Source organism: Natrix helvetica, assembly GCF_964273705.1.
Source record: "Natrix helvetica genome assembly, chromosome: 1".
Taxonomy (NCBI): Eukaryota; Metazoa; Chordata; class Lepidosauria; order Squamata; family Natricidae; genus Natrix; species Natrix helvetica.
In genome coordinates, this window is record NC_138548.1 from 146,578,414 (window position 1) to 146,600,175 (window position 21,762).

Consider the following 21,762-nt stretch of genomic DNA (forward strand, 5'->3'; position numbering starts at 1 on the left):
GTTAGGGGCAAAGTGATGGGGAAGTGGGGGAAAAGCTACATTTTTCAAAGTTAATTCAAAGAGCATTGCCTTTTCTTCAAAGTCAAACAATTTCAAGGATTACAAAGAATTTAACCAAGTTGCTTTCTGATAATATTTAACAGGTTAATTATGGTGGAAGCAACTTCCAAGTAATTATTTGGATTACAGCCTTATATTACAATCTGTGATAACACAGAAATCTCATTGGAATAGGGTTACAAACTCAGATGTCTGTGCTGGCTCCATGATAGGAGGAAATCAACAGAATGTGGTGTCATAGAATCTTTCTAAGGAGAATAGATTCCATAAGGTTCATGTGGATAATTTGAGTTACAGTAGTAGCCAAAATTGTAGAAACCTTTTGGGAAAAATTTTGAGGTTTGGCGGCTAATATCACCACTTTCTTTTGGAGCAGTACCATAAAATTATATAGCAATGGAAAGATAATTTAATCAAGAATGTAATGCAACAAAGTTTGTTCAATTATCTGTATTCTATGAAATGTTACAGCCAAATAACCAGAAAAAGGAAGCACAACCTTGCTTAGGTTGATATCAGGTAGTTGTCCTTCATCTGATTGTAGCCAATGAGCATGAGTGTTTAGAGAGCCAATCAGGTGTCGTCTTGTTTTGGTAATAAACCAATCAGCTCACAGTAGGATCCAGTTATTGATGTCATGTATTCAAGCTGAGAGGAAGAAATCTGTCAGTGAGTTATGTGATCGCTATCAAGTTGGTTGGGTTTTTTTTGTGTTCTTTCATTTGGTGAGCTTGTAAAATGTGATAAAATTAAAGTAATGGTGCAAAGAGTTGATTGGTCACCCAGAAAGTGATGTAAAATAGTATTATTAAGTGAACAAGGCTACAGGTATAAAGAAATTAGAAAACAAAATGGTGGAAACTTAATCAAAGGTGGCATTTCTAAGTTTTTGAAGAGGTATAAGGAGACTCAGTCACTACAAAGCCACACTGGTAAAGGCTTGTAACTTTTTTTAAAAAAAAAGAAATGGCGCAATGCAATGTGAAGTTGAACGCAAGGACTGTTTGGTGCAGACTGCAGGAATTTGTCCTAAAATCTAGAATTCCATGAAAAAAGCCACTTTTATCTCTCAAACAAAGGTTGAAAAGATTAAACTGGGCTTTACATTATCTTTCCATTGATATATAATTTTATGGTACTACTGCAAAAAAAGGTGGTGTTATTAGCGATCAAACCTCAAAAATATACTTTTCCCAAAAGGTTTCCACAATTTTGGCCAGTACTGTATTTCACTAGGAGATAGGTGGCAAATGAATTCAATGAATAAATAAAATAACTTGAATGGCACAGGTCAAGCTTGTAGACTTCTGAAAGTTTTCCATAGAACCTTAGAAGTAAATTCTTGTGTGCTGTGGGAGACAAATGGTTACCTCCACAAAAATTCCATGACCATCTGTGAATGTTGCCATGTTTTTGTAGCAACATGCATCTCCCCTCTATGGCCATGAATAAAAGCCATATCATACCACGTGGTCCACTCACAATTAATGTGACAGTTATTTCCCCCTCTATTATCTTCCAACTCCAATCTCTGAATCATATCTTATTTTCTCCAATTGTTTTCCATCAATTCAGTTGTCTCCAGATATTGCCAAAACAATAAACCATTTCATCTTCTTTTCTATAATGGTAATGACTGGTGTATTTTATACCCTAAGTACCTATCAGTTTGAATTTTGAAATCCTACAAAAGTTCGATCTTGTTTTTGCAACTTTTTCAGATGGTCTTATTGTTGTTACATTGTTGTTATGCTTTTATTCATCAAGAAACAACACAGTATAAAAACAAACACAAATATATCACATATTACTGGTATTTAGAAATTCTAGTAATGTCCTAGGATGTAATGTGCCCAACAAGATGGCTCTTCTTGCATTATATTCACATTTTTCTAAATCCAAAATTGATATTCATATTTCTGACTAAGGTACTAATGACTACAAAGATGATTTTGCAAGATTTTCTCTATAATCTCTCCATTTGGATTGTTCAGTCTTTATGTATTGCAATTTTTTTTATTTATTTGTCATATGATTCTGCTGTCTCATACATAAAAGAATTAATCTGAGTGAGATTGGCTGTTAAGAATTGTGTGTGTGTGTGTGTATAGATAGATAGTTATATAAATAGTGTTATGTCAAAGCACCCGGTGTGCCCAAATATGAGAGTGTTTCCCTTTTGCCTTTCAGCTCCACTCTAGGAGACTTCCAGGCAGAAAACCATTTTTGTGTTGCATTTGTGTTGATAAATAAATAAAGTGAGACTAGTATAGATCTATTTCAAGCTGTTTATCTCTCATCAGCTAGCCATACCTTACTGGGATTCGAACCTGGGCTGTTTTACATGTTAGGCAGCCTAGAATCCCGGTAAGGGTAAGGCTAGCTGATGAGAGCTAAATAGCTTGAAATAGATCTATACTAGTCTCCCTTTATTTATTTATCAGCACAAATGCGAATATATACCAGGGGTTGTAACACAAATACATACATACATACATACATATTCAAAAAACTATAATTTTTGTACAAATGCCAATAACTCATGGTGGCTGCACTGTCATGATGTTGTTTATAGTCAATCTGACTTTTTTCTTTTTAAAAAAATATATATTATTTTGTTTTATCAACAAAAATAAAAGACAAAAGAGACAAAACAAAGTCATAAGTTGTAGGTTGATTTTGTCTTCATTTGGTGCATTTTTAGTATCATTTTGTCAATCAGCAACCAATCTTTACTTTCTTGTAAATGTTTATTTGTAATTTGAAATTGTAATTCTTAATAGAATAGTTAGCCACTGAAACATTCTTTTTTCTGTCTTTCACTATTAAAATGTCCTGTGTTTTGCAGCATTTTTGAATCTTGCCTTGTGGCTGCTTATTTTTGGGAAATAAGCGAGAACCTGGAAATAGTTTCACAGGACGCGTTTGAGTGTGTGGTGCAGTTTTGCAACTAGATAGCAGTTTGGCTCCCACAGCATGCAATCCAACATCTTGTATTTAGGTCTCCATCAGAGGAGTAGTGAATAAAAGGAGATTTATGCTCAAATCATATGCTTTAAACATTTCTGCTAAGTGCTAGTTTGCTCTTTGGTGTTGAGCCTGCAATTTAAGGCACAGAGGATTAAAAGGATTACAACATAATCTTAAATAATCCCAAGTGTCATTTACAGAGAGATGGTTGTATAATAACTAAATAAAACCATGTGAAAGGGTGGTGCGTTGTCAGTCTGTCACTGAAACCATGTCTCCGTTGCCCTTTCATTCCTCTCCTTCCTTGACTCCAAAGCATGTTGGAAAGGCAGTTTTGATAGAAATTGCCACAGAAGATGGCCATTGAGTTGCAAGATGGGACGCTTTGCAGTCAGTGCTAACATGGTTACCAAAGCATTAATAACTCAATTAGTTTTTAAAAATCATTCCAAGGCTCAATGTTTCATGTTCATAGCACAACTATTTCCGAAAGACCTGATTTATTTCCCTGATTTTTACCTTGCTCTTTGTTTATCTTAACGTGAAACTTAATCACCAATTGTTGAATTTAGCATTGCAACAATAATTGGGGGGCGGGGGGAACGGGGGATAGACCGCTGCTTGATGTGTTTCATTTTAGCATCATGAAGAATATCCAATTCTACTGAGGATGTTATATGTGCAAATTATGTTATACTAAGCATTTATTCAGAGTCAACAGTGTGCTTGGCATTGGCGTAACAAGCAGGAATATGATTATTCTTTTAAATCCAGAGAAGCTTTTATCTATGACTCTTTTTTTAAATATTCATTTATCTGAAGATCAAAGGTGTGTAGATACCATTTATACATAGCATGAGCTGGATCCAAGGGGTGGCCAACTCTTTATGGCTCTAAATGAAACTCAATTTCATTGAGGGCCACATCATCATTATGGTCACCTTCAAAGAGCCAGTTGCAATTAAGAATATGAGGTGGGCATGGCCAGCTCTCGAGCTCCTGGGGCACTGGGACTCTGCAGTCCAGCCCAGCCCTGCTTTCCCAAGGGGGCCCTGGCCACATCTACTTCCTCGAGGCTGCTGCTGCTGCTGTCGGTGCTGCTGTGGGGCGAGGTGAGGCAAGGCTGGGCGAGGAGAGATGGGGCCAAGGCGGCAGGGGCCAATCCTCTTGCGATTTCTAGGGCAGCCCTGTAGGTAAGATCTAGCCACATCACCGGCCGAACTCAGCCCATGGGCTTGAGTTTGACACCCCTGGTCTAATGCAATGCATACATATATGTATTAGGATTTCTGGTAATGAAGAAAAATATGGTTGTAACAAACTTTTCTTGTAATGACATTTAGTAGTAGGTTCCGGTGCAAGTTTCTTCAGTTCAGTTCTTTTTGTTTTGATTGAGAGGCGCCTGAATTTCAATCTGATGTTGTTAAATATATAAACTTGTATTTCAATTAAAATTGCAGAAAAAGATGATGCTCTTTAAGTCCACCAGATTTTCATAAAAATATAAAAATATAAAAATAATGGGGGTATTTGCTTAAAATATCTTGACCACTGGAAAAGCTATTTTTGAAAGAAAATATCTAAAAATCTATTTTTTTAAAAGAAAACCGTAATTTTACACTGTAGATTTCTATGCCAATAAAAGACATTTGTTGTAACTAGATATTTTATATTTGTGCATGCTAAAGCAGAATGCCAAATATTAACATATTCCAAATTCTATAGTTCATTAAGAAATCAGAATGCCTTGTAGTTCATTACAGATTTATACTGTATTGTTAAAAAACTCGGTGAACAAACTACAGCTTTAGAATATTGGGAATTTAGCTCAATTTAGTTGAAAAAATAAGGTGTCAGGCCTTTATGGTTCCTTTATGTTAAGCTCAGTCTTATGGTTTCAAGTACATGACCCTCAAGTTTCCTTGGCAAGTAGTTCACTATGTCTTCTCCTATGGTTGGTTTTAGGTTCCTTTGACTTGGTGTGTTCTACTTTCTAGTCTAGCGTAGCTGTTGCACTGTTTAAAATGCACTACACATTTTAATGGAGAATACAGGACACAGCATGCTGTTTCAGTTGGCAGAGTCTTGGAGGAGGTCCTTTTTTTTTTTTGCTGTGGCCCCTGTTCTTTGAAATATCTTGCTACCTGAGGTCAGGTCTGCCCCCTATGAGAGGTATTATGACCTGGCTCTGCAGGTTGGCTTGGGGAATCTCACGGGAATGCTCTATGTTGGGAGCAACTGATGAATTAATAGGAATGATATATATATATTACTTCCAGAGAGGAAGCTGGGGGTTCGCAGGGGTTCGGGAGATCCTCTAGCTAAGATTCTGTGCAGTTCAGAGAACCCCCAAATCCCACTCCTGGCTGCCCCCCCATCCCACTTCACCCCTCCCAAGAGTCCCTACATGGCCCGTTTTAAATGCAGGTAAGTTCAGGGTGTGCACAGAGGCTTGGGGGAGGGTGAAAATGGGCCTACTGGAAGTTCAGAAAGGCTGGAAGCGGGCCCATTTCTGGCCTACAGAGGGCCTTCGGAACCCAGGGAGGAAAAAACACCATCCCCTGACATGGTGCAGGACGACAACTAAGCCATGCCCATTATGGACCCACTCACCCAGCAACCAGGCAGAGAACCCTTTGCTAAAATGTTTACTTCCCTTAGAATTCTTTGGCAGCTAATTCCATAGTGCCAAGATAGGACAGTATCTCAACCCACTTCAATTCTTTTAGTTACTTTTAAGGAGAAGAGGCGAGAAAGAGAACAGACAAAGATATCTTGCATTGCTAGTCAACATTGCCATGTTTATTTGCTTTGTACCCATAACAAGGGTACAAGGAGCCCTAAGACCAATTAGCTGAGGCAACTGTTCCTGCCATTCATCTCTGGTGAACAAGGCATGAACTAGGGCCAGGGAGCCCCAGGTTCAAGTCCACCCTCAACTAGGGAAGCTCCATGGATGACTTTGGCCTAGTCACTCTGTCTCAGCCCAACCTCCCCCTCCAGAAAAAAATGAGAAGAGGGACTGATGTGTACACAGCCTTGAACTCCTAGGATAGACAAGATATGCATCTAACAAATAAGCACACTAGAAACTATAAATGAAGAAGAATGGGTGGTAGTCAAATGACTGACTCAGTTCATCCTTTTAAGAAATTAAGAAACCACATTGTTATAAATAGACCGAAAGTAATAATGAAATTATATGTAGACTATATATTATAATATGTAAACTGATTGAAAATTTTTCTAGAATTAATATGCTGATTTTATATGATCATGTATTAATGTTTTATATTTAGATGTATTTTATGAGTTTGGAGGGAGGGGGCGTCTGCCACACTTGCAACTGCCAAAATTTGTACACCATTCCACTTACCCTTTTCCCTATAATTGTTTAAAAAACCAATAAAATTTTTTGAAAAAAAAAAAGAAATATAAAAGACACAGGAAAGTGGAGAAACTGCTTTTCTTTTTCCGACAAACCCCCCCCCCCCCAGGGAAAAAAGATCCAGGAAATGCTTTGGGATATTCACTTATATTTTAGAAATGTGTTCATAATCTCAGAAATTCACATTTTGGAAATTACAGGTTTTAACAATGCAGTCTCAAATTGCATTTCATCTCATCACATTTCTCTCAAATACTAGATCCACTGAGTTTGGAGCAGGTGTTTATGTGTATGCGTGTATCTGCAGACTTATTCTTCTTTTTTCTGTTGTGAGCTCCTTGCAGCTTTCATAGCTGCAGTGCAGATGTTATTTGTCCATCAGAAAGAAAAATATTTATTTTGAGCTAGAGGCACCTCTAGGCTGCTAAAATGAAGCATAGCAATAATTTCTGCTTACTATTCGCATACAATCAACATGGTATCTACAGCAAAAGTACAGAAAAACATTAAGCCCTATGGCACTGGAGGCAATAGAAGGTAAAAACGATACTGGAGTCCCCTTCTAAGAGTACGAAAGAAAGATGCCAGACATCTATCAGCGTCAGTGTAAGAACACATTGCCTGTGCATTTTTTTAAAAAGCAGGTTGATTATGTTTCGAAAAGTCGTCATTAATTTGTAATTTTAATATGATGTTGAATGGCATTGTCTTACTGCATTATTCATAAAAAAACATTGCTGCCCTCTTGTGGTCAATTGCTACGTTGGCTCTGATTTTCATCTGACAATTTTGTTTGGTTTGCAGCTTTGAGGTTGTGATCTTCAACAAACGAACTTTGGAAGAAGAGAGGATCATTGGAAACACAGCAGTTTTTTTTTTATTTCTTGTTTAGCATCTAAGTAACTGTGATTAGCCAAGATGCCAAACTAGATGTCATTTTCCAGGATAAGGTTTTCTATTGATATTTCAGGGTAACAATTAATACATGTTTCTGCATATAGCATGAATCACAGCATATCCACAGCTCAAACACTGTGTGTGTATAATAGCCTTCCAGCTGCCTAACCCTTGGCCAGTAATCCTGTGCACACTCCTCTGATAGGGCTCTCATATTTGGGCTGCAAGATTTAGGTGATCATCTAACTGGTGTAAAAAGCCTTTGTTGTCATTTAATGGGGTCTAGAATGTTGTAACCCAGATCTGGCAGTTTTACCTATAGGGCGATTGCCTGTTGGTACACTCATGTGGATGGGTTTATGTAAGACACACTGAGGCATCCTTTACTAAAGGCTCAGAAATAACTCTCATTCTTTCTCCCACACGTAGGCATAAATACATAGAATGCTGTATTTTGGAAAATGTAATTTTGTACACTCCTTTATTACCTTTGTTAGCCAAAACTGGTTAAATCCCTTATTGATAGGTTGGGACTATATTTGTATTATGAAAACAATTTTTTACAGGCATTAACAACTGTTACTCATTTGCAGCTGGAATTTGGAAAAGACCTTTTAAAATATATAGGGGAATAAACAGGTGCCGGCTCGCCTTGTTGAAATAGTAACATCAACACTTTTTCAAAGCTGCTTCTTTAATGAGGTAATGCATGATTTAATAGAGTTACTGTTCCTGGTGTTTTGTGTGTGTTGAAGTCACTTTTATATTATAAAATAACTTACAGCTATGGGAAATGCGAAGGAGTGTCCCTTTAAAAAGTGTGACTCCAAATATAATTAGTAAAGAATAGTTTACTGGTGTTTGAGAACACCTTATATTTAGATATAACACTGTAAAGGTAAATGTAAAGGTTCCCCCCACACTTGTGTGCTAGTCATTCCTGGCTCTAGGGGGTGGTACTCATCTCCGAGGGGCCGAAGAGCCAGTGCTGTCCGAAGTCATGTGGCTGGCATGACTAAATGCTGGAGTCATGGTCATGGTGGCTGGCATGGTCATGTGGCTGGCATGACTAAATGCTGGAGGCGAACAGAGCACTGTTACCCACCCTATTTTTCTATTTTTTTTTCTGCCAGCCTAGCAGTTCAAGAGCATGTAAAAATGCAAGTAGAAAAATAGGTACTTCTTTGGTGGGAAGGTAACAGCGTTCTGTGCTTCTTCAGCGTTTAGTCATGCCAGCCACATGACCACAGAGACGGCTTTGGACAGCACTGGCTCTTCGGCTTTGAAACAGAGACGAGCACCGCCCCCTAGAGTCGGGAACGACTAGTACAAATGTTTTTACCTTACCTTTACCTTTGCCACTTGAAGAAGCATTTTTAAATAAAATAGAGAATACTAAATATGATAAGAGTGATTGCAACTCTATGGAATAAGACTGCCTTGAATGTGTTAAGATAAGATTTTAATATAGTAATTCTAAATCCTTTTATCTAAAAGTAAACTTCTTTGAACTTAGCGGGATTTACCTTCACTTTGCCTTTACTTATGTGGGATTTCACTGTAAATTAATGTAGATTTCCATTTTTTTTTAAAAAAAGCCAACATTTCTCTGTTGGTATTGGAAATGTGAAAAGCGAAGGTTTTTGTCGTCAGCTTCCTTGTTCAGATGTTCACTGCAATTAGAAGGAATTACTCCTGAGAGAATTTGAGGAAGACAGATGCAGGGAGATGTACATTAGCTGTTGCCTCTTATCATTCAGAATGAAGGCAATCCAAAGCGTCAGACATGCAAATATGCATTTGAGTGTTCCTTTAAAAATCGTCTGTATCCCTGAAATAAATAAACCAGCAAATAAACAAATAAACAAGTAAATGTAGACCAGAGGCCTTGAAATAATCATAGCTGAGGGAGTCACATTCCTGGTTGAGTTGCCATTACGATTTTAAGGAGAAGCAAGAAGAATCCCTAAATAACAACATGTTGTCGAGATAGGGCCCTGGTACGGATTATTAACAACCTTACAGCACAGAAGGCCTTCAGGAAAAACGGTGTCATTTCATAACTGCATACTGCTTCCACTGATCTGACAGAATCATATACATATTTGTACCTTCACAGGCCCAAACATGGCACGTTTCCTTAATTTACCAGTCATGCAAATCAAAGAAAGAAACAAAATGAATCTTACAGGAACTCACTCATCGATAATCAAATTTGACTTGTTTACATGTTTAGTACTGGCATTTTGTTGCTCACCCACTACATTTCTTAGGAGAGAAGGAGGGGGGGAAAAAACTTGGCTTAAAAAACTTTGCTCCATTTTTTCTGTTTCTTTTTAGAAAGGGAGACAGATATTTTGGTGCTGGCTGCTCGAAGAGAGTGTTGGCTGTCCTCTTTTAGAAAAACAGCACTTCAAGCTTGTACATAAGCGCTTGCCAAAGGATGGGAACCAGTTTTTTTTAAAATGTTTTTCACGGTGACTGGGGTCTTTTTGCACAGGAAAAAATCCTGCTGTGGAAAAGCAGTCCTGTGAAAGGCATGTGGCTTAAAGCTTCAGAGAATGCTGTGACTTTAACGTGCTTCGAACAAGCTACATGCTACAGATGCTACAGAAAGTCTGTGTGTTTGAAAGGCACCGATTCCTAGATAACTGGGGCTGTTCTATTTGTGCTTTTGGTTGCTGTCATGCTAATGCTATCACTAGGAGAAGTTGTTAAAGCTACAAAAGAAAGGCATCTGTGAGGGAGACAAATCCACGGGACCTTTAACTTCAGGGGGTCTTGGCCTAACATTACTCTTGAGATTTAATCTCATGAAAAGTTTTATGTACTGTCATGAGTGAGAGCAGCAGAATTCTAGAACTTCCAGTAGCTCTTCATAGACATCTTTTCAGTGAGCTTAATAACAGCACAGCACATGTTCCATATATGTTGTTATTTAAGGGCTTGTGAACCAGAGGTGGGTTCCTACCAGTTTGGATGGGTTCGGTCAAGTAGCTAGTAGCTCAGTCACCCATGACCCTGAACCGGTTCTATTGGTGGCACCATCTTGGTTTTGCACTACTGTGCATGCATGCATAGTGCCCATCAAGCGGGCGAGTGCCCAAAATGCATCCCTGAGCAAACCGGCAGTAAAAGAATATGGAACCCACCCCTGTTGTGAACCATTTTATGTTAAGCTTCTGATTTGTAACTCTAGGTCAGTGGTTCTCAACCTGTGGGTCGGGACCCCTTTGGGGGTCGAATGACCCTTTCACAGGGGTCACCTAAGACTATCGGACCACATATTTTCGATGATCTTAGGAACCGAGACACCAATTTTATGGTTGGGGGTCACCACAACACGAGGAACTGTATTAAAGGGTCGCGGCATTGGGAAGGTTGAGAACCACTGCTCTAGGTGATACTGAACAAAAGGAAGTTCAGAAGAGACTGTGATTTATTAGAGAAACTGAGGAGAAAAGGAGGGTGAGTTGCCCATTTTTCCTGTCAGAATCAATTATTCAATGATACAGAGGAAAGAGGTAAGAATTGCTGCTAAATTTTCCTCTCTGGGAATGAAGACCCTGGATGAGTGGGAGGAAATCTGAAGGAGGAATGTCATTTGGCACTAAGTTTGATTAGCCTCTAATGGTCTATTTCTCTTCTTAATCTTCTAGGACACTTTCACATGGGAACATTATAGTAGTTTGGAATCAGATCTGGACCTGTGCATTCTCATGGTCATTGGTGTCTGAGAGTTGAATCCATTTATTACTGGCTTTGGTGTCGTGTATGTGAAACCATAACCAATCTAGACTTTAGAGGGGGCAATCTGAACAGGCTATTCTCTGATTGGCAGGAATTATCTTTTCACCATGTCCTAATTCTCCTTTCACAGGAACAATGCTTTGAATCAAGGAATCTTTCAATGGCATCTTTGTATTTTTAAATGATAAAAACAAAATGCATACAACTACAAATCCATCCCTGGCTTTAAGTTGGACAATGGGAATTTATTTATTTATTTGTTATCCTGCCTTTATTATTTTTACAAATAGTTCAAAGCAGTGAATGTATCTAACACACCTTTCTTCTTATATATTTTTTCCTCCATGACTGCCTTGTGAAATGAATTGGGCTGAGATAGAGATATTGGCTCAAAGTCACCCAGCTGGCTTTCATGGCTAAGGTGGCATTTGAACTCACAGTCTCCTGCCTTTTTAGTTTCTTGGCCTTAATCACTAGACCAAACTGGGTTTCATGGTTACTACATATCATTTTCCCTCTTTTGTTTGTTAAAACAGTCATTCAGTGCCATACTTAGTCTCAGTCTCTTGTCTACAGCCTAACAGTAATTCTAAAGAACTATCTGGTTTTGATTATGCTTTTGTTAAATCTTCTGTTTCAAGTGAGCATTTCTAACTCCAATTAGGGGCACGGTCAAGAAGCAAAGCTGGGGATGAAGGTCTGGTAGTAGTTGGCAAACCCGAGGAGTCTCTGCACATCCTTCATACGTCGAGGAGGTTGCCAACTATGCAACGCCTCCGCCTTGCCCGGCTCCATCGCAATTCCTTCAGGGGAGATACGGTGCCCCAGGAACTCAATGGTAGTCTGCCCAAACTGACACTTCTCCAGCTTTGCGAACAAACGATGTTCTCGGAGTTGCTGCAAGGCCAGACGCAAGTGATGTTGATGATCCTTCTGGGATGTTGAGTAGAGCAAGATGTCATCCAGGTAAACGACAACAAACTGATCCAAAAGGTCCCGGAAGATGTCATTCATGAAGTGTTGGAAGACTGCCGGGGCATTGGTCAACCCGAACGTCATGACCGTGTACTCGAAATGTCTGTACCGGGTGCCAAAGGCCGTCTTCCATTCGTCCCCCGCCCTGACTCGGACCAGCTTGTAAGCCCCACGTAAGTCCAATTTCGTGAACACCGCTGCCTCCCAGAGCCGCTCCAACAACTCAGGAATCAGGGGCAGCAGGTAATGGTTACGTACCGTGATGGCATTCAGGCGCTGGTAACGCAACAGAGTCTCAGATCCCCGGTCTTCTTTTTCACGAACAAAACTGGGGCAGACAAGGGTGAGGACGAAGGCCGGATAAACCCCCTGGCGAGGTTCTTGTCAAGAAAGTCCTGCAATGCAGCCAACTCCAGCTCGGACATGGAGTACAGACGACCCGTAGGGAGCTTCGCATCAGGAACCAGGTCAATGGGACAGTCTTAAGGCTGGTGCAGTGGCAGTTGATCTGCCTCCTTTTCCCTGAAGATATCCGCGAACTCCGCTAAACCCGGCGGCATGTCCACCTTGGGCGAGCTGGGTACCTGGGCCGCACAGATCTGCCGGGTGTGGTCGACGCATTGCAAGGATGGGAACGTGATCAGATTTTGTGACCAGTAGATCTGAGGGTCGTGCGCCCGCAGCCAAGCCAAGCCCAAGACCATGGGGAAATGCAGGCCCGAAGCCACATAAAATTGGATGGCCTCCTTGTGCTCCCCGATGATCAGGAGCAATGGCTGCGTGGCGACCTTGATAGGCCCAGAGAGCAGCAACTGGCCATCAATAGTCTCGACCCGCATCGGTGGGTCCACCGGACACAAAGGGATGTTGTACGCTGTAGCAAATGCTGCATCCAGAAAGTTCGTGGTAGCCCCAGAATCGACCAAGGCATGGACCGGAATTCCCTGTGGCCTACCCGACAAGAGGATGTGTGCTACTAAAACCATGTGCTGTGGCAGCCCGTCCACCTCTGTTTCAGCCTGTGCCTGACCTAAAGTTTCCCTCAGATCGGGCCCCGCCCATTTCCCGACATGGTGGTCCAACGCTGAGTGGAGGCCGCAGACCGCGCAGCCCACCTACTCATTTTGGGGCAAACCTCAGCCAGGTGTCCAGGATCCCCACAGTAGAAGCAGAACCCCCCTGCACGTCATCTGTCCATCTCCGTGCATGACACTCGGGGTGTGGCGCACCCAACTCCATGGGCTCCTCCTGTGTAACTGCAGTCTCCTGAGGGACCGGCACCCTAGTGGTCTCCTGGGATGTGCAATGAGGCCTCCCCCTATGTAGCTGGTCGTCTATCCAGAGGCACAAATGGACCAACGGGTCAAACATTGGTGGCCTGTCCACCCTCACCAGCTCATCCTGCAAGGCATCGGACAGCCAGTCCTGAAAAGTGTCCATGAGGGCCAGCTGATTCCAAGCTGAGTCCTGACTAAGCAGGCCGGAATTCATTGACATAATCCTGCAAGGAGCCATGACCCTGCTGCAGTGACTTGAGTAGTCTGATAGCTGTTTCCCTCTTAATGGGATCCTCAAACATCAGCCGGAGATGATTACAAAAGCCCTGGAAATCATCCAGCAGAGGGCTAGGATGAGATAGCAATGGAGTAGCCAAACGAGCAGCTGTGCCAGAGAGCAAGCTGATGATAAATCTCACCTTCATCCGGTCGGTGGGAAAATCCTCCGCTCTCAAGCTGATAAACAGCTGGCATTGTCCCAAGAACGCTGCAAACATAGCTTGGTTGCCATCAAACCTATCTGGTGTAGCCACTGGGCATTTCCTCCATGGCTGGGGGGCAGGTTAGCAGGTCCTGAAAGCTGAGCGACCTGACCAGCCAGCAAAGGAAGCTGTTGAGCCAACTGGGCATTCTCAGCATGGAGTTGCTTCATTGTAGTTCGATGGAGGTTCGTTTTGGGCAGAAGTCAATCTGTTCTGACCCCTCCCTCATCCATACCAAAACACTCCGAGCCAAAGATACTTTACAAGATTTATTAACAGACAGACAGGTCCTTGGCAGCAAACCACCACAGAGAAACCAGGCAGCAATCCAACACAGATAAGCTGTGGCAGCAATCCAGCCTGCCAAGCTCACAATCCTGTTCTTCAACATTAGTTAATGCGTTGACTTCTGCAAAAGGGGTGTGTACACAAGCAGTCCTTTTATAGTCTGGAGAGGAGCCTAATTACCACCAGCTGAGTGCAATTACCTCCTGTAACTGCGCAACTGTTCCTTATGCCTATTAGCTCTCTGGTGATAGGCATTGAGAAACAACTCACTGCTGACATCCGGATCACCCTCCCTTGTCTCCTCCCCACTGGTCCAAGGTTCAGGCGCCTCCTGGTGGCCAACCAGCCTCTCTGCGCCCTGCTCGGAGTCGGAACCCTCGCTGTCGGAGTCTGGTGGCAGCTCCAACAGCTCCTGCTGGGCCACAACAGATAGGACAAATCAGAGGTAGCATTCAGCCGGTTCTGACTGGTTTACCCAAACTGGTAATGGAAATTGAGGATTGGCCCATCAACCTGCCCTGGCTCTATGCCATCCTATGTAGGCATGTTTTTGAGGCCAGGCACATGCGCAGAAGGCATGCACATGAGCAAAGAGCATATTGAGAAGACTGGACACAAAGCAAACGGTGGCACATTGGTGGTAGCAAAATGTGAAACCCACCACTGGGACAAATGACATCATATTTTCCAAAATGCAAAGTTGACACTGATAAATATATTGTATCCCACAATTTATATGTGGATATATTTTCTGAGCTCAGAATAGATTTGGAAAACTTGGAAAAGCAAAGTATTGCCATTAAAGTCGCCTATTAATTTGAATAATGAAGTGTGCAGATCAGGATGCTTTGCATTTAGATGCAGATCACACAAAATCCTCGAGTTTAGCCTATGAATGTGGGCAATTGCAGAGAAGAAGCAATAGCCAAGATGCCAGCAGCAAATGTTCCATTAAATCCCCACCTTTTTATGTATGTGGCACTGCTGTACATATAATAGTGCAGAAGTTTAATCTATGGTCATCTTTGTCACTTTCTCCCACCTCCCCACTTTCTACTGATGGTGCCCCAAGATATGAATTGTCAGGTCCAAAACTAAGAATGACACATGGTGATGTTTCCAAGCTGATTTTTTGTTTTTTGTTTTCACACCTAAGGACAGAGTCTTGCCAGACTAAAAATTCTACCATCTGCATCTACAGTATACTCTGTGAACTATTAGAAAGGAGCTCTTTCTCACACATCTGGATTAAATTGGCTCTTACTTCTCTGGAATGACACCCCTCCCTCTTGGAGATCTACTTCCTTACTACATTCCATCACATAAAATATCTTACAATAATAACAATAACAACAACAACAACAACAACAACAATCTATCAAGAAAGAAACAGAAGGTTTAATCCTGGCTGCTCAAGAACAAGTACTACAAACTAATGCCATGAAAGTGAAGATACAAAAATCCACTGACAACCCAAACTGCCGACTTTGCAATAACAAAGTCGAAACTGTTTCACATTTAATATGTGAACGCAGCAAAATCTCACAAACTGATTACAAAGCTAGACATGACCAAGTTGCTAAATGAATCCACTGGTCATTATGTTAAAAATGTGATTTACCTGTATCCAGAAAGTCTTTGGAACATAAAGTGGAAAAGGTTATCGAAAATGAGAAGGTGAAGATCTTGTGAGACTTTCTATCATCATTTGAAACACAACACAGCAGATATCATGGTTGTAGACGGCCAAAGTGTACAGTTTATTGATATCGCTGTTCCTGGAGATGCCAGAGTCGAAGAAAAAGAAGTAGAAAAAATCACGAAATATTGCAACCTGGCCATCGAAACTACACGTCTATGGAGGAAGCATGTAACAGTGATACCCATTGTCATCGGGGCACTTGGCACCATGTCCAAGAATTTTACAAGATGCATAACACAAATTGCAGCTTCCTGCAATAACACCAGCGGAACTGCAAAAAACTACGCTAGTCGGAACATCTTATATTTTAAGAAGGTATTTGGTTGATACCTAGGATGCTGGCAACAAACTGTATCAACCATTAGCACCGGTATTTGTAATGCATTTTTGAATGTTCAACAACAACAACAACAACAACAACAATAATAATAATGTGAGTATTGTCATAATTTCTTCCTTGGAAACTTTTATAAACTATTTGTACTATTTCTGTACATTCAATAAAATATGTGTGGTATTTTCAGCTTTAATTTGTCCGTTTCTAGGTAATGTTTCAAATCCTAAAGTCCATGAAGAATAGGCAACCATCCACCATATGAATAGATAAATTGCTATAACATATTTTTCTCTCACTAGCATTTTATAAAGGAGAAATATCATTAAGTTTTCATTTCATAATCCAAAAATAACATTTTAGTTGCTGAGCTCTGGACTCCAATTTCAAATTAAACAAACATAACTCTTGTACATCTGCTGCTCCTAACGTAGCAAAGGCTATGATTAACTTTCACAAATGAATCTGATATTTTCTGGGGAACCATATTGTATCTTTTCTTCTTTTTTCTCCATCTTGTTTTATTTTTTCTCCGTTGGGTACGGAAGTTTATGAATAAATGCAACCTTATGGTTGCTAGACCAAGAAGGATTATTATTGCTGGGCATCATTGACTGATTCAAGTAACTAAATTTATACCTATTGACACTGCAGTTAAATGTGCTTAAATTGTGTAGTGAGAAAATATGTTCACATGCATAATTTTCTTTTTTTAATTGTTGCCAGCCTCTCACTTGTATTACACAAAGGAAGTTGTCCCAGGTAGGATATCTGCTGCTTCTGCGCCAACACAAGATTTACTCTGAAATTATATGGTGCCCTGCATTGCAAAAATCAACAAGGTAAACAGAACCAAAGAACCCACAATATTAGAAGCTGATGTGTTGTATGCTTCATAATTATTATTATTTTCCAAGGTTGTATCTCTTCCACTTTTAGTTAAAGCATATAACTGAGGTCTTGGGGTGAAGAAGGTGGCTGATCTTTTCTGTATTTCAAAGTTAAGCAGAGTTGGATTCATTAGTTCTTGGAAGGGAGCTCCTGAGCGAATCGCAAGGCAGTAGACTAAATTTCCAGAAGAGGGAAATGCTTGACACTCCTATAAAACTGCCAAATTAAGCTCAGGTTAAAGATATCTTTAGCTTACTACCAATAATTAAATCCCCAAATAAGACTTTATATATAAAATATTAGTACTATTCTTGTAGAATTCTACTATTTTAGAATAGGCTATTGCTGTATATCAAACATGGTTAATGTACAAAACGGTTGGCAATACGTCTTTCAAGCTCCAGACTGATAGCAGTATTAGTTTCCTATGAGGGACATCCAGGGGATCCAAAAAGTCAAGATGGCGAGTGTAAACATAGAATCAAACCCTGCCCTCTTTTTATATCTGTATAACCCTTTCTGCTACAGCAGCAAGAGGAGTTATATGAGAGCAACAGCAGTTATATGATCCTGTGTGTGAGGTAATTTGTTTGTTTGTATCCCACTTTTATTATTTTTTAAAATAACTCAGTGAAGGCAGCGAACATAACCAACACATCATCTTCCTACTATTTTCTCCTCAACAACAGCCCTGTGAGGTGAATTTGGCTGAGAGAGTGTGACTGGTTCAAGATCACCCAGCTGGCTTTGTGCCTAAGGCAGGACTAGATTACTCCAGTTTACTATAGTTGCTGGTGCCTTAACAACTAGACAAAAGTGGCTCTTCATTTAAATTTAATTTCAGTGGATTCTATCCAGCTATAACCAAGGTTGAATCAAACACCTTCTATTTGTTTATACGTCATCTCAGTCATCCTCACAATAGACTTTTAAAGAAGGTTATTTATTTTTGCGACCAGTGAAGCACTGCAGCTGAGACACAATGGTTGTTTAAAACTGAAAAAAAAAATTGAAAGGATTTTCCCATGAAATAAATACAATTCTTCTGCTGCTCTCTCTCTCTCTCTTTTGGCAAATTTATAAGTATATCTCTCCTCCTCCTCCATTCACATTAAAAAATGCTGAACAGTTTTCAAAAGTTTGCATTCCCTACATTAACAATAAATGAATTAATAAATGGCTACTATATCAGGAGCATTGTTTAACATCCCTATTCCAGCTTATAGTGTAATGAGAAATTTGTATAAATAAAATATATGTTTATTTACTATCAAAAGGTTCCTGGTATGTTTCCATTTGAAGAAATAGCCTCTTAAAACAAAATGCAACACACAACAAGCCAAACTACAATTAACTACTGCTCATGGGAAATCACATAATGTTGGGATACAAGCTCTTTGAATATCTATGCTTTCTAAAAAATGAAAAGACTGAAAAATTCTGTCAAGCAATTAATCTACTGGATATTCCCAAGATTGGAAAAATAAGTCATGTGTGCCAGAAAGAAAGACTGAATCTTTGTGAGAACTACAAATAGGAGTATCCCTTTGACCCCTTTTTAAAACTTCTTCCATTAATGATTTTGGGGGAAATCGAAGTAGATACCAACAATGTGAGGTTGAAAAATAAGTTATAAAGTTTGGCAATTTCTCTTGCGGAGATGTAAGCTAAGACAAAAATCTTCATTACAAAAAAGGAAGTTGGTTGGGGAGGATGTCAAGGTTCCAAGTAACACTCCCCCCCCCCAATGAAAGAAGACTCTGAGGCTTGAGTTTCCTCAAAGTTCCATTTTATTAGAGATGTCATATTGGCACATCTGGGAAAACCCAAATCTGAAAGCTTCCAGGCTTTCCCACCCAAGTGAAAGTCCAACCACCTACCCAGCAATTACATGTCCATCACATGGTCCAATCTGGCACCGTGCAAAATTGGAGATGCCTCCCAGTCACCTCATTGCAGCTGTAGCGCAAGATGGCCTTGACTTAACAACCAAGGCAAAAAAGTCACAAAATTGGAGGCGACTCGCTTAATAGCCACCTTGTTTTGTGACAGAAATTCTGGTACCAGTTGTGGTCATAATTGAAAGCCTACCTGTATTTGATTGCATGAGTCCCCTGAAAGGGACTTGGAAGCTCCTAGGGGTCTCTAGACCATACTTTGAGAATCACTGCCGTAGAGTGCATTTATGATTGCTCTAGCTTTGAGGAAGTTGAAAAGCTCCATTTCAACAGCAAGGCAAGAAACAGATAAATGTGGCTTTAGCCTGTATGAAGATAGAGATGTACAAAAAGAGGTGCCCGACTTTGTCAGACGAAAAAAGGTGGGAGGGTAAAGTACATTCAGACTTACAGGAATCTGTTACTATAGCTAATTTAATAAAATAAGTTTTAGACTTACTGTTTTTTTTTAAAATCATGTCTTCCTTGTAGGGCTGACACCTACCCTGCTACTCATATATAGCAAAACTCCTATCTCAGATTCCAGCCTTTCCTCTACATTTACCCATCCTCACTTCATTTATCTAGCTGCTCTTGTCCAGTTTCTGTCAGGCATGGGGAAACCAAGAACGACATGATGAATTGCTCAAAGTAGTTTCTTTATTGCTGTTAACCTATAGACAAGGAGGGGGTCTTGCCAGACTAAAGCACACTCTGTACAGCTCTGAGATAAATGTTGTGAAATTTAGAGAGGATCTTTTCCCGGCTTCTTCCTGCATACTGATCAACCAATGCTCTTTGCTGACATCTGGTCATTATGCTGATAGGTCAACGCTTCTTTGGACAAAATAATAAGGGGAAACAGTGATTGGATAGAGCATCCACATCTGGTACCAGCATACATTCTTCCCAAGGATCAAAGACAATTTCTCCTGTGCTTGATGATATTTGAATTTCATGCAAATGAAACCAACAAATCCTGGTATTTTTACAACATTGTAAAATGAAGATGTATAGACCACTCATTGTTCCACTTTGGATTAACAATAAGGCTGCATTGTGGAGCAGCAAAATTTATGAACGTTCTAGAACAACATTCTAAAATAAGGCGGATACAACTGAGGACATTAGCCTTTAGACAATATACCCTGCAATTAAATTTTCATATGTAATTGAAGATTCAGTTCAAGATTCCTCTCAGACAGACAGCCCATAAGCAGCTAATGTGATTGATTGATTGATTATATGCCATCAAGTTGTTGTTGATTCTTAGCAACAACATAGATAGATTCCCCCCCCCCCCCAATGAAAGTAACTGGGTAGTTAAGATAGACTCTCTTTATTTTATTTGGAATTCTGCTTGCATGATAGCTGCATTCCTTTGTGGTTTTTTTTTCCTGGCTTGTTATATATGCACAGTTGGCTGAATTGTTTTTAGAAACGATAGCTTTCTCAAAACTTTTTTCTTTGGATTTTCATAAAAATGTTAAGATGTGTATATGCAGAGCACATAGCCCTTCAAACAAAATCAGTTTCCAGTAAGAGGTTTTTTCATTCTCCTCTTCTTCCTCTTTCTTGTTTCTCCTCTTTCTCTCCCAGCAAATATCTGTACTTGCTGAGCTTTGAGTAAGACAAAGGACCTATCATTTTACATTATCAGAGAGTTGGATGGAAAAAGGTGAGGGCTCACTGGAATACAGCCTTATCCTCTCTTCCAGTAGAGAATATCAATCTTCCTCTGCTCTAATTGATTACAATCACCAAGTAGAGTGGGGAAGATAGTCTTTCAACCAAGATGATTTCAGTGTTTTGGCATGAGATCCATGGATTGTTGTTTACATTTTATAATGCAAGGAACTGAGTGATATGTATATATCCAATTCCAGTCAAGTTCCACTTCAGGGAACACAGAGAGAGACATCCTGTGTTCAGTGTACAGTGGGGAAAAACAAGCTTTGATAAAATATCAAGTGATTCTTCAATTGGATGATAAACAACACACATTAAGTGAATCTGAGTTCAGTTTTAGGGCTTTCTTACGAATAGGTTTTTTTTTTCTACATACACTTTCAAATTTTTAAAAAAGTAACAGCATCAGGCTATAGCAACATGGAGCTGGCATACAAGCTATTGTTTATATTTGTTATAAGGCTCTTTCATTCTCTTGTATCATCTGGCAGAAAGAGCCATAGAGATGTAATTCTATATTTTATGTTGTGTAGAATATAGGAAGGAGAATAATTTTTCTGTACAATATTCTTATGAGATGCTTATCTGGCCAAGGATAACAATGAATTAACAATAATGTAACAATACTATTCAATAAGTTCAGTGTTCAATCGTCTTTTTTAATGACCTTTATGATCGTCTTTTATGAACAAGTCTCCTTGGTTTTTCGCACTTTAGTTAAATCCCAAGAGACACAGTAATAAGAGAAATACCTCCTTGATTCATTTTTTATAAATGGAAAAATAAAAAAAGAAGCAGCCAGTAAAGGTAAAAAGAAGTATCATAGGAAATTGCGTCCCCTACTAGAGCGGGACGCCCTTCGCACAGTCACTCATGCCCTGGTGACTTCCCGTCTTGATTACTGCAATGCTCTCTACATGGGGCTCCCCTTGAGATGCACCCGAAGGCTCCAGGTGGTTCAGAATGCGGCCGCGCGGGTTATTATGGGGAGTACTAGGTACTCCCATGTAACACCTTTCCTGCGCGAGCTGCACTGGCTGCCTGTGGCTTTTCGGGTGCGTTTCAAGGTGCTGATTGTCATCTTTAAAGTGCTCCATGGCTCGGGACCTAGTTACCTGCGGG

At 40.1% G+C, this 21,762-nt stretch overlaps 1 protein-coding gene across 2 annotated transcripts in view; it reads left to right on the forward strand.

Moving 5' to 3' along the window:
* The window catches only part of ARHGAP15 (Rho GTPase activating protein 15), a 466,785-nt gene that overhangs the window by 87,313 nt on the left and 357,710 nt on the right, over positions 1–21,762 (forward strand). The window lies entirely within an intron of this gene.